Below are 10,937 nucleotides of genomic sequence, written 5' to 3'. Positions count from 1 at the left end.
TCTGTATCGCAAAGATTTTTTACAATTCTGTCCCTGAATCTAAGAAAATACTTTGTCATTTGAATTCTCAACTTTTTTTTTGGGGGGGGGGGGATAATCCAATAAAACCTGGGTACAAGTCAGTGTTTCCGTTTATATAAATTTCACATTTCAAAATGTACCTGACCATACAAAGGTGGGCAAAGTAGATTTATAAAGAACTCTGTGCCAAAGTATACTTGACTACAAAGGAAGTAGACTATGAGAATGTGTAAATAATGAAGGCCCACAATGTGAGCACTTATGAGATTGTACCTAAGTGCACTGTGCCATTGTGACATTCTTCTGAATCAAGAAAGCTATTTTAATTATAACCTGCATGTCTTTTTCCATACAACTGGAAACCTACTTTTGTCCACCCCTGTACTTCTTTGCCCTACCTCACTATAATCCAAAGTGTACTATTAGATCTAGTATGTATTTGAATGTACAAGTTATAGATGGCTTAGTCTGTTTTACCTGTTGTTTTGCCTCATTTCCCTGAGCAATTTAAAATATTTTTTTTGGTAAGAATGTTTTTCCGGCCTTGAATAATTTCTTTATAATGACAAATTCCTTTATGTTTTTTGTAAATTTCTTTAACCACTTGCCAAAGTATTATAAACCTACCAGCAGATTTTAAGTGTTAACTGAGTTCTTAAGCTTAAAGTAAATTATATGACTAATCTGAACATTTATCTCATAATGAAATGTAATGGAAATTCTCCAATAAAATGTATTTTGCAGATAAGACAACTATAAAAAGTTAGGCAACTGGATGTTTACTAATGTTAGACTAACAGTAGAAATGTACTTTAAATATATACTTAAGAGAAAATGGGTGCTTGGAAATACTTCTTTTCCTAGTAAATCATATTGGCACAGGAAATACAAATTTTTTTGAGTAACATCTACTGACTCCCTTTTAAGTAGTAAGTTGGTAACATGAAGCTTTGATATACAATAGAAATCACTAGAATTGTCTAGATATCAGAATATTGTGTTTCTCTTTAAAGACCCTAAGATCTCTCTCTTTTTCAATTTAAAGGGGGAAAAAAGTAAGTAATATTAAGGGAAAATACTTTTTATTTTTTTTTTAATGTTTACATTCATTAAACAGTCCACTTTGGGTTTTGGATTGAGACTGTGTGCAATATATTTGTTGATTTCTACATGCTAACCCAGGATGCTGCCATATACCAAATTGCTACAGTGTGCTTCAGTAAATTAAGTCTTACAGTGGTGTGGTGCTGTGTTGAGAGAACATATCAAAGACTGGATAAATTGGGAGTGAAATGTGGCTGAGAATCCCTCACTTTGAGCAAATACTATGAAAATTCTTTTTTTTTAACATATGATAAAAAATAGTGATTTATTTTACAAAAATAATTCACCCTAGGGTTTATTTAAATAGTTGCCCTGTGCATTTAAATAGGATTTGATTTTCAGTAAACTTTTCTGAGGACACCTTATTGCATGAACCAACATACACAAAAATACAGATTCTAGCACATAAATGGTATCATTAACAAAATTATTCCTAGTGCAGATTTATTATTATTCTTTTTAGGAATTGTACTTTTTTTGAAATGATTCTAGTTTATCATAAAACCAAAACTTACCTACCTCACAGGGTTGTTGTGAGGATTTAGACATTTGTTAAAATCTTGACTACCTTGTACATGCTAATAAAGGTATTTTTTTCTACCTCTTTCATCTACAGGCAAGTCTCCCAGATTCTCTCTTATGATTAAACTTTTCAGTTTTTTTTAATAATGTGGCAGTAGCGCATATCAGTAATGGATTTAATAGATAATGGAATTAAGTATGTCTCTGGACCCAAGATGGTTTGGGCTAAAGGATAATACATATATAGGTTATTTTTATGGGATGGTTTGTTGGTAGAAAGAAGAAATTTCTCTCTGCTAACCAATGAACTAAACTAGACTATCTGCAGACTGTAGTTTTCTATAACATTAAACACCCTTAGAGAAGTTGGGGTGGTGGGGCAAAGATGTGAGGAAATAATAAAATATATTTTTAATCAAAATTCCACAAATCATAACTATACCCATGGGGAGAACAAAAAATGATTTTAAAATCCTGGTCTTAGACGGGGATAAAGAATAAATAGAGCAAATTTAAGGAGCAATTTCCAACTTCTCAGCAAAAGAAACCTTTTCCCTTTCAACTTAGCAAATGACCTTACTATTTCCTTCAAGGTGGCTTTTCATTATTAATTATTAGTGATTTCATATCTAATGCTTTCTCACTGGATCCGATCCAATCAGAGAAAAATATCTAAAGATAATACTACAGTCAAACTTTGCATGCTTACAAGGGTGAATTCTATATTCTATTTTATACTTAGAGTATAAGTAAAAAACTAAGCTATATAAGCAAATGACTACTGTGACAAAAAGCTGTGCTTAAGTATATCAACAGTTTAATTTTACAATTAAATGAATTAATGATGGTTATTTCAAAATAACTATAATGCACTGTAAGAAAAAAGGGTAAGCAGTTCACATAAAAAAGACTGCAATAAGTACTAAACTACAGTCAAAGCAAGCATTTATACAGGGTGGGACAAAAATAGGTTTACAGTTGGTTGTATAGAAAATAATACAATAATAAATAACATAGTACAAGAATAAACTCTGGCCTGACCAATAGTGGCACAGTGGATAGAGTGTTGACCTGGGACACTGAGAACCCAGGTTCAAAACCCCAAGGTTGCTGGTTTCAACATGGGCCCACCAGCTTGAGCATGGGATCATCGGCATGATACCATGATTGCTGGCTTGAGCAAGGGGGTCACTGGCTTGGCTTCAGCCCCTTGGTCAATGCACGTATGAGAAATAATAACTAAAGTGATGCAATTAGGAGTTGATGCTTCTCATCTCTCTCCCTGTCTCCCTTTCTCTCTCTCTGTCTCTGCTCTCACTAAAAATAATAAAATTAGCTTGTGAGTCTTTCCTCCTTTCGAATTTTTTGGAATAGTTTGAGAAAGATAGTTGTAAATTCTTCTTCGAATGTTTGATAAAATTCACCTATGAAGCCATCTGGTCCAGGACTTTTGTTTGTTGGGAGTTTAATTTACTGTTTTAATTTCATTAGTTGTAATCTGTCTATTCAGATTTTCTGATTATTCCTGATTCCATTTTTGGAAGATTGTATGTTTGTAAAAATTTACCTATTTAATTCTAATGGTCCAATTTGTTGGCATAGAGTTTTTCATTATATTTTCTTAAAATCCTTCAAATTTCTGTGGTGTCATTTGTTATTTCTTCTCTTTTATTTCTGGTTTTATTTATTTGAGTTATCTTTTTTCTTTTTCGCGATGAGTCTGGTTAAAGATTTGTCAATCATGTTTATATATTTTTAAAAACAGCTCTAGGTTTCATTGATCTATTGTATTGCTGTTTTAGGCTTTATTTTGTTTATTTCTGTTCTGATTTTTATTATTTCCTCTTACTCACTTTGGGCTTTTTGTGCTGTTGTTTCTTGTTTTTTTAAGTGTCTTGTTAGATCAGTTATTTGAGATTTTTGTTGTTTCCTGATGTAGGCCTATAATATACTGCTCACAAAAATTAGGGTATATTTCAAAATAAATATGAAGCTATAAAATATTCTCTAATTTTTGTGAGCAGTATATTATGAATTTCCCTCTTAGGACTGTTTTCACATTGTTATAGGTTGTTGTGTTCTTATTTTCACTTCTTTCAAGGTGTATTTTGATTTCTTCTATGTTCTCATTGTTAACCCATTCATTGTTTAGTAATACTGTATATTATTTAACCTTCATGCCCTTATGGGGTGTTTTGTTTTTTCTTGTGATTAATTTCTAGTTTTATACCATTATGATCAGAGAAGATGCTTAATATTGTTTTAATCTTTTTAAACTTACTGAGACATCTTTTTTTTTTTTTTTTTTTTTTGTATTTTTCTTAAGCTGGAAACGGGGAGAGACAGCCAGACAGACTCCCGCATGCGCCCGACCGGGATCCACCCGGCACGCCCACCAGGGGTGAGGCTCTGCCCACCAGGGGGCGATGCTCCGCCCCTCCCGGGCGTCGCCCTGCCTCGACCAGAACCACTGCAGCGCTGGGGGCAGAGGCCAAGGAGCCATCCCCAGCACCTGGGCCATCCCTGCTCCAATGGAGCCCTGGCTGCGGGAGGGGAAGAGAGAGACAGAGAGGAAGGAGGGGGAGGGTGGAGAAGCAAATGGGCGCCTCCCCTATGTGCCCCGGCCGGGAATCGAACCCGGGTCCCCCGCATGCCAGGCTGACGCTCCACCGCTGAGCCAACCGGCCAGAGCCCTGAGACATCTTTTGTCCTAACATGTGAGCCATCCTAAAAAATGTTTTATGTACATTTGCAAACAATGTATATTCTGTTGTTTTGGGCTAAAATGCTCTGAAGATACCAATTAAATCCATCTAATGTAGCGATTCATTTAAGGCTACTGTTTCCTTGTTGATTTTCTATCTGGAAGATCTATCCATTGATGTCATACTATATTGACTATATTACTGTCAATCTCTTTCTTTATGTCTTAATATTTGCTTTATATATTTAGGTGCTCCTATATTGGGTGCATAAATGTTTACAAGGGCTATATCTATCCTCTTGTTGGCTTGATTCCTAGTCAGATGCTGCCTATGACTGGCCCTAGGCAACCTGTTTGGTGCTACAAAGCAATTCACTGTTGCCTCTTCTGGGTCTGGTAGTATGTGAAAAGGACCATGCTGTGCATCAAGGCTGGTTTTACCAGCACCTGGCCATTGGGCAGGTCAGCAAAAGTCCCAAAGCAACCCAAGATCCTTCTCTGCCTTCCTCAGCTTTCTGGCTACCTTTTAGGCTCAGTCACTGAAAGAGACTAGCTATAGTCAAGTGTATGAGGTAGTTTCTAAATAAGTCAGCAGGGAGGGGCAAGTGGTGCTCACCAGATTGATACAGGTTCGAACTCGGGGCCAGTGCTGGGTCTGAGGTCATTTGGCAAATGTCCAAGGGTATACCAAGTCTAGCTGCTACCTGCTGGGGGCTTGAACACCTTTATGGTTCAAAATTTGTCTGTGTGAAGGGAGGGTTTCGCACTGTTCAAGTGTGCAAGAGAAAAATGGGCCCTGACCTAGAATTACATATCTCAGTCTGTCTCACATTTTGCCAGAAGCCCAAGTTCAGCAGGGCAGAGCCTAGAGTTCACACCGTGGGGCTAGTCAATCTCCCACGAGAGAGAGGTATTGATAATTCTTGGGGGAAGAGAGTGGTGCTCGTTCCATACAACTCAGTCTGTCTTATATGCGGTCCTGACATTGGCAGGGCAGGGCCACTAGGAGTTGGGAGACTGGGGTTGCCAGGAGCCCAAGAGTGGGACTAATGGGTTACTCCAGTCAGGTTCACAGGAAAGTGAGAGGAATGGTCCCTGTCCCAAAGCCATACAACTCAGTCACTGACACCCTGAGTCAGCCTAGACCTCTACACCCTGGCCCAGGCAGCTGATTCCTCAGCAAGGCACAAGCTCCACTGGGTAGCAGGAGAGGGAGTCCTAATAGTGAGGCTATTGCTTTACCCCAGGCTGATGCTACATGGAGGGGATTGCTCCCCCTAAGAAACATGGCACCTACAGTGTGGGAGAAGGACTCAGCCAGGCATCCTGGCAGCTGTCTCTTCAGCTATCTCACCTGAGGCACAAACCACAGTCTCTACTTGGAGGACTCTGGTCTTCTCTGCCCTTTCTCCACAGGAGCCCAGGGTAAGTGAGATTTTGTGCATTGACCCTTTAAGGGGGGGGGTGAGTTTCTAGAAGACTCTATCTCTCCCTGGCAGACAGATTCGCCACTGATTTTCAAAGCTAGATGTTATGTGGATGCCTCTTCCTGGCCCTGGCACTCTGGACTGGGGAGCCCATTGTGTGTTTGAGACACCAGGCTTCTAAGGGGGAACCACCCTGCAGCTGACAGATCCCTCCCCAGTGTCAGCCTGTTGCTGACAGGGCAGCCCTTTCACTTCTCCACCCTTCCTACCAGTCTTCTTTTTATTTTTTTAAATTTTATTTTATTTATCGATTTGAGAGAAAGGTGAGAAGGGTGAAAAGCATCAACTCATAACAGCTGCTTCCTGTATGTGCCTTGACTGGGCAAGCCCAGGGTTTTGAACCAGCAACCTCGGCATTCCAGGTTGATGCTTTATCCACTGCGCCACCACAGGTCAGGCCCTACCAGTCTTGATGTGGCTTCTTCTATAAATCCTTGGTAATGTCTTATCTTCTGCTAGTCTTCAGTAAGTTATTAAGGGTAATTGTTCTATATTTTAGTTGTAATTCCAGTTTGGTCGTGGGAGGAGCTGAGTGAAACATCCACCTACTCCTCACCATCTTGGATTCAAAAGTTTTCATTTCTTTATATTTAATTGTTAGACATAATTTGAGCCAAAAAGAACCTGAGGCCAAAGATCTGGAAACAGCCCAAGTGTCCTTCAGTGGAAGAGTGGATTAAAAAGCTGTGGTACATATACACCAGTGGTAGTCAACCTGGTCCCTACCACCCACTAGCGGGTGTTCCAGCTTTCATGGTAGGCGGTAGCGGAGCAACCAAAGTATAAATAAAAAGATAGATTGAACTATAGTAAGTTGTTTTATAAAGATTTATTCTGCCAAACTTAGCAAAAATCTAACATAAAGTACTTGGTAATTATTATTATTATATGCTTTAACTTGCTGTAACTCTGCTTTATAAATTTTATAAAGTAAAGTTACTTCCCTACTTTATAAATCACCATGACTGTGAAACCGGTGGGCAGTTAGAAAATTTTACTACTAACAGTGATACAAAAGTGAGCGGTAGGTATTATAAAGGTTGACTACCTCTGATATACACAATGGAATACTACATGGCCATGAGGAAGAAGGAAATCTTACCTTTTGCGACAACATGGATAGACCTGGAAACTATCATGCTAAGTGAAATAAGCCAGGCAGAGAAAGAAAAATATCATATGACCTCACTCATTTGAGGAATCCAATGAACAATGTGAACTGAGGAACGGAATAGAGGCAGAGGTGGGATCAACGGGATAAGAGGGAAAGCGGTCAGAGAGAAAGTGGAAGAGAAGATGGGATCAGAGAAGGGAAAGAGGTTAGTGAAATTATATATACATAACATAGCATTATAGAGAACAGAACAGCAAATCCTGGAGGGAAGAAGGGAAGGTGTTGGGTGAAGGGGGCAAAGGTGGGGGCTAAAGGGAATAAGGGGGTGAGGGGAGATATATTTGGTGGGTCACTTGAATCTATGTAAACACAATAAATTAAAATTTTAAATTAAAAAAAAAAAGAACCTGAGTCCGGTCCTAGCCAGTTTGCACAGTGGTAGAGTTTCAGCCTCGCATGTGGGTGTTCCAGGTTCAGTTCCCAGTGAGTGCACACAGGAGAAGCACCCATCTGCTCCTCCACTACTCTCCCTTCTCTCTCTCTCTCTCACTCTCTCTCTCTCAACTCCTCCTTCAGCCATGGCTTAATTGGAGCGAGTTGGACCAAGGCACTGAGGAAGGCTCCATGGCCTCCACCTCAGGCACTAAGAAGAGCTTGGTTGCTGAGCAATGGAGTAGTGCCCCAGATGGGCAGAGCATCACCCCTTAGTGGGAGTGTCAGGTGGATCCTGGTCAGGGTGCGTGTTGGAGTCTGTCTCTCTGCATCCCCTCTTCTCACTGAATAAAAAAACAACAACAACAAAAAAAACGGAGGCCAAGTGTTATCTTTTTGTTTGTTTGTATTTTTCCTAAGTTAGAAGTGGGGAGGCAGTCAGACAGACTCCCGCATGCTCCCAACTGGGATCCACCCAGCATGCTCACCAGGGGGCGATGCTCTGCCCATCTGGGGCATTGTTTCATTGCGGCTGGAGCCATTCTAGCACCTGAAGCAAAGGCCACGGAGCTGTCCTCAGCACCCAGGGCCAACTTTGCTCCAGTGGAGCTTGGCTGTGGGAGCGGAAGAGAAAGATAGAGAGGAAGGAGAGAGGGAAGGATGGAGAAGCAGATGGGCGCTTCCCCCATGTGCACAGACCAGGAACTGAACCCAGGACTTCTACACGAGGGCCAACACTCTACCACTGAGCCCAAGTGTTATCTTTAAATAAACCTCAAGTAGGTAGACTACTAGAAATAGCCTATACAGTATGCTTCTTCATTGTTGATGAAAATGCAAAATGGTATAACCTCTTGGAAAAATTGGACATTACAGACTGAATGTGTCTCCTTTATATATTGAAACCTATATTCTCCTATGGTAGTATTAGGTAAGGCCTTTGGGAGACAATTAGGATTAAATGAAGCCTTAAAAATGGAGCCCTCATGAATGAGATTAGGGTCCTTATAATGTCATGAGAGCTTTTTTCCCCTCAGTATTCTCTTCCATTTGAGGGTACAATGAGAAGTCAACAATCTATAACCCTGAGAAGGGTCTTACCAGAATCTGGCTATGCTGACATTTTGTTCTTGGACTTCCAGGCTTTAGAACAGTGAAAAATAAACTTCTGTTGTTTGTAAAACATCTGCTCTATGATATTTTGTGACAGCAGCCTAAGCTAACTAAAAAAAGGCAAGTTCTAGCAAATTACATATCATCTACTTTTCCACCCAGCAATTCAAGTCCTTAAAATATTGATATATATCCAAAACATGCCTGACTTGTGGTACTGCAGTGATTAGAGCATCTACCTGGAATGCTGAGGTTGCTGGTTCTAAACTGCGGGTTTGCCTGGTCAAGGCACATTTGAGAAACAATCAATGAATAACTCAAGTGAAGCAACTGTGAGTTGGTGCCTCCCTCTCTCTCTAAAAATAAATAAATAGGCCCTGGCCAGTTGGCTCAGTGGTAGAGCATCGGCCTGGCGTGCAGGAGTCCCGGGTTCAATTCCCGGCCAGGGAACACAGGAGAAGCGCTCATCTGCTTCTCCACCCCCCTCCACCATTTCTCTCTGTCTCTCTCTTCCCCTCCTGCAGCCAAGGCTCCATTGGAGCAAAGTTGGCCCAGGCATTGAGGATGGCTCCATGGCCTCTGCCTCAGGCTCTAGAATGGCTCTGGTTGCAGCAGAGCAACGCCTCAGATGGGCAGAGCATGCCCCTGGTGGGCATGCTGGGTGGATCCCGGTCGGGCGCATGTGGGAGTCTGTCTGACTGCCTCCCCATTTCCAACTTCAGAAAAATACAAAATAATAATAATAATAATAATAATTAATAAATAAATAAACAAATAAAATCTTTAAAAATAAATAAAACAAAAATTAAAAAGTATATATATCCAAAATAATGACAAATCACAAGGGTACTCATTGCAGCATTATTTGTAAATTTAAAAGTCTGAAAACAACCTAAATATCCATTAGCAGACTACTTAAAAGTGCTATGGTATATCCACACAGTAAGTTACTATGTAACTGCAGAAAAGAATAAGAACTTATCTCCATATATTGATATGAAATAATCCTCCAAATATATTAAGTAAAAAAAAGAGAAAAATGTTTCTGAAGTATGCTATTTATTTTGTAAGTGATAGATAAATGAATTACAACTGCCCTTTTGCTGTTTCGCTTGGCTGCCTGACCCCACTCTTAAATACTGGACAATCGCCTCTGGGACAAAGGAATTCCAGGAAGCTGGTCAATTGCCCCAAGGAGTATTCAGAAAGCCAAACATACCAGCACACCCTTGCTCGAGGCTATCCTCAACCCTATAAAGTTTTACCTCAGTCTGTTTTGGGGGCCCTTCCTCCCGGAGAAGTGCCCCGGCAGGTCTTTCTCCTCTAATAAAGCCTGCACATCTGATGTTCGAGTGCCGTCTCATTCTTACACCTGGTGCCAAAACCTGGGACAGGGGACTAACTGCCTGGATGATCCCTCTTTGCTGTCCAAACAAAGCCTAGACAAGCAATTGTAGGTTGATTGCCAGCAGTTTAACCCTGTCCTGAACCCCTGCCAGATCAGAAAGGTAAGGAGTTTCTCCCTTCCCTCCCCCGGTTGGCTTTAATTCGACCCATAAATCTCTAATCCATCATCGGACAGCTTTTTCTGGTCAGCCTCACATTTTGAGGGGTGTAAAGCCAGAAGCCAGGGCCAGAGCCACCATCAGAGCAGCCCAGCCCATGCAGGTTCACATTGGATTCGGACAGTCGGTAAAGAAACAACGGAGCCTGTAAAGCCAGTAATCAGAGCCAGGGCCACCATCAGAGCAGCCACCCGGCCCATGCAGGTTCGCATTGGATTCGGACAGTCGGTAAAGAAACCATGAAGCCAAAAACTGGTGGGCCATAGCCTTTAATCCTACCTTGCACCCGGCGGGCAAGTAAAAATACACACTGGGCTCCAAAACCCAGTCACACTCAGTGCTCACAAAGCCACTGACTTAACCGAGTTTCCTAGAATCAAAGGTTTCTAGCTCACCAGACTTATTCTCCTCAGTTCCCCATCTTCTTCCTTATCCCAGATACAAACTCTACACAAACTGGCATCTCACTCAGCACTCCGCCATCTTGGCTGCTTCTCCTGGCCTTCTCCACGTGGCCTCCTCCCACCGCTGGCTCTATTCTCTCTGCTCTCTCATGCTAACCTCAGGAACCAAGACCCCAAGCTCCCACTTCGTCCCCATTTTATAGTGTAGCAATCCAAACTCTTAATCCAATATACAAAACAGGGTAGTCTCTAATACAAAGTCACTTCTCTGAGGCATGATTGGATTGTACCGCCCTACAGCAAAAAGGGTAGGAAAGGCTTAATCCCAAAACCAAGCCCCAGGCTACAACAATTCTCAACACACATTAATATCACCTGGGCAATGGCCTCTTTAACAAAGTGAGCATAATACATTTTATCTGCCCAACAGAGCCACAAACTGGTGGGCCATAGTCTTTAATCCTAGCTTGC

Source organism: Saccopteryx leptura, chromosome 6 (assembly GCF_036850995.1).
Source record: "Saccopteryx leptura isolate mSacLep1 chromosome 6, mSacLep1_pri_phased_curated, whole genome shotgun sequence".
Taxonomy (NCBI): domain Eukaryota; kingdom Metazoa; phylum Chordata; class Mammalia; order Chiroptera; family Emballonuridae; genus Saccopteryx; species Saccopteryx leptura.
Note: the sequence above shows the minus strand (reverse complement) of the source record.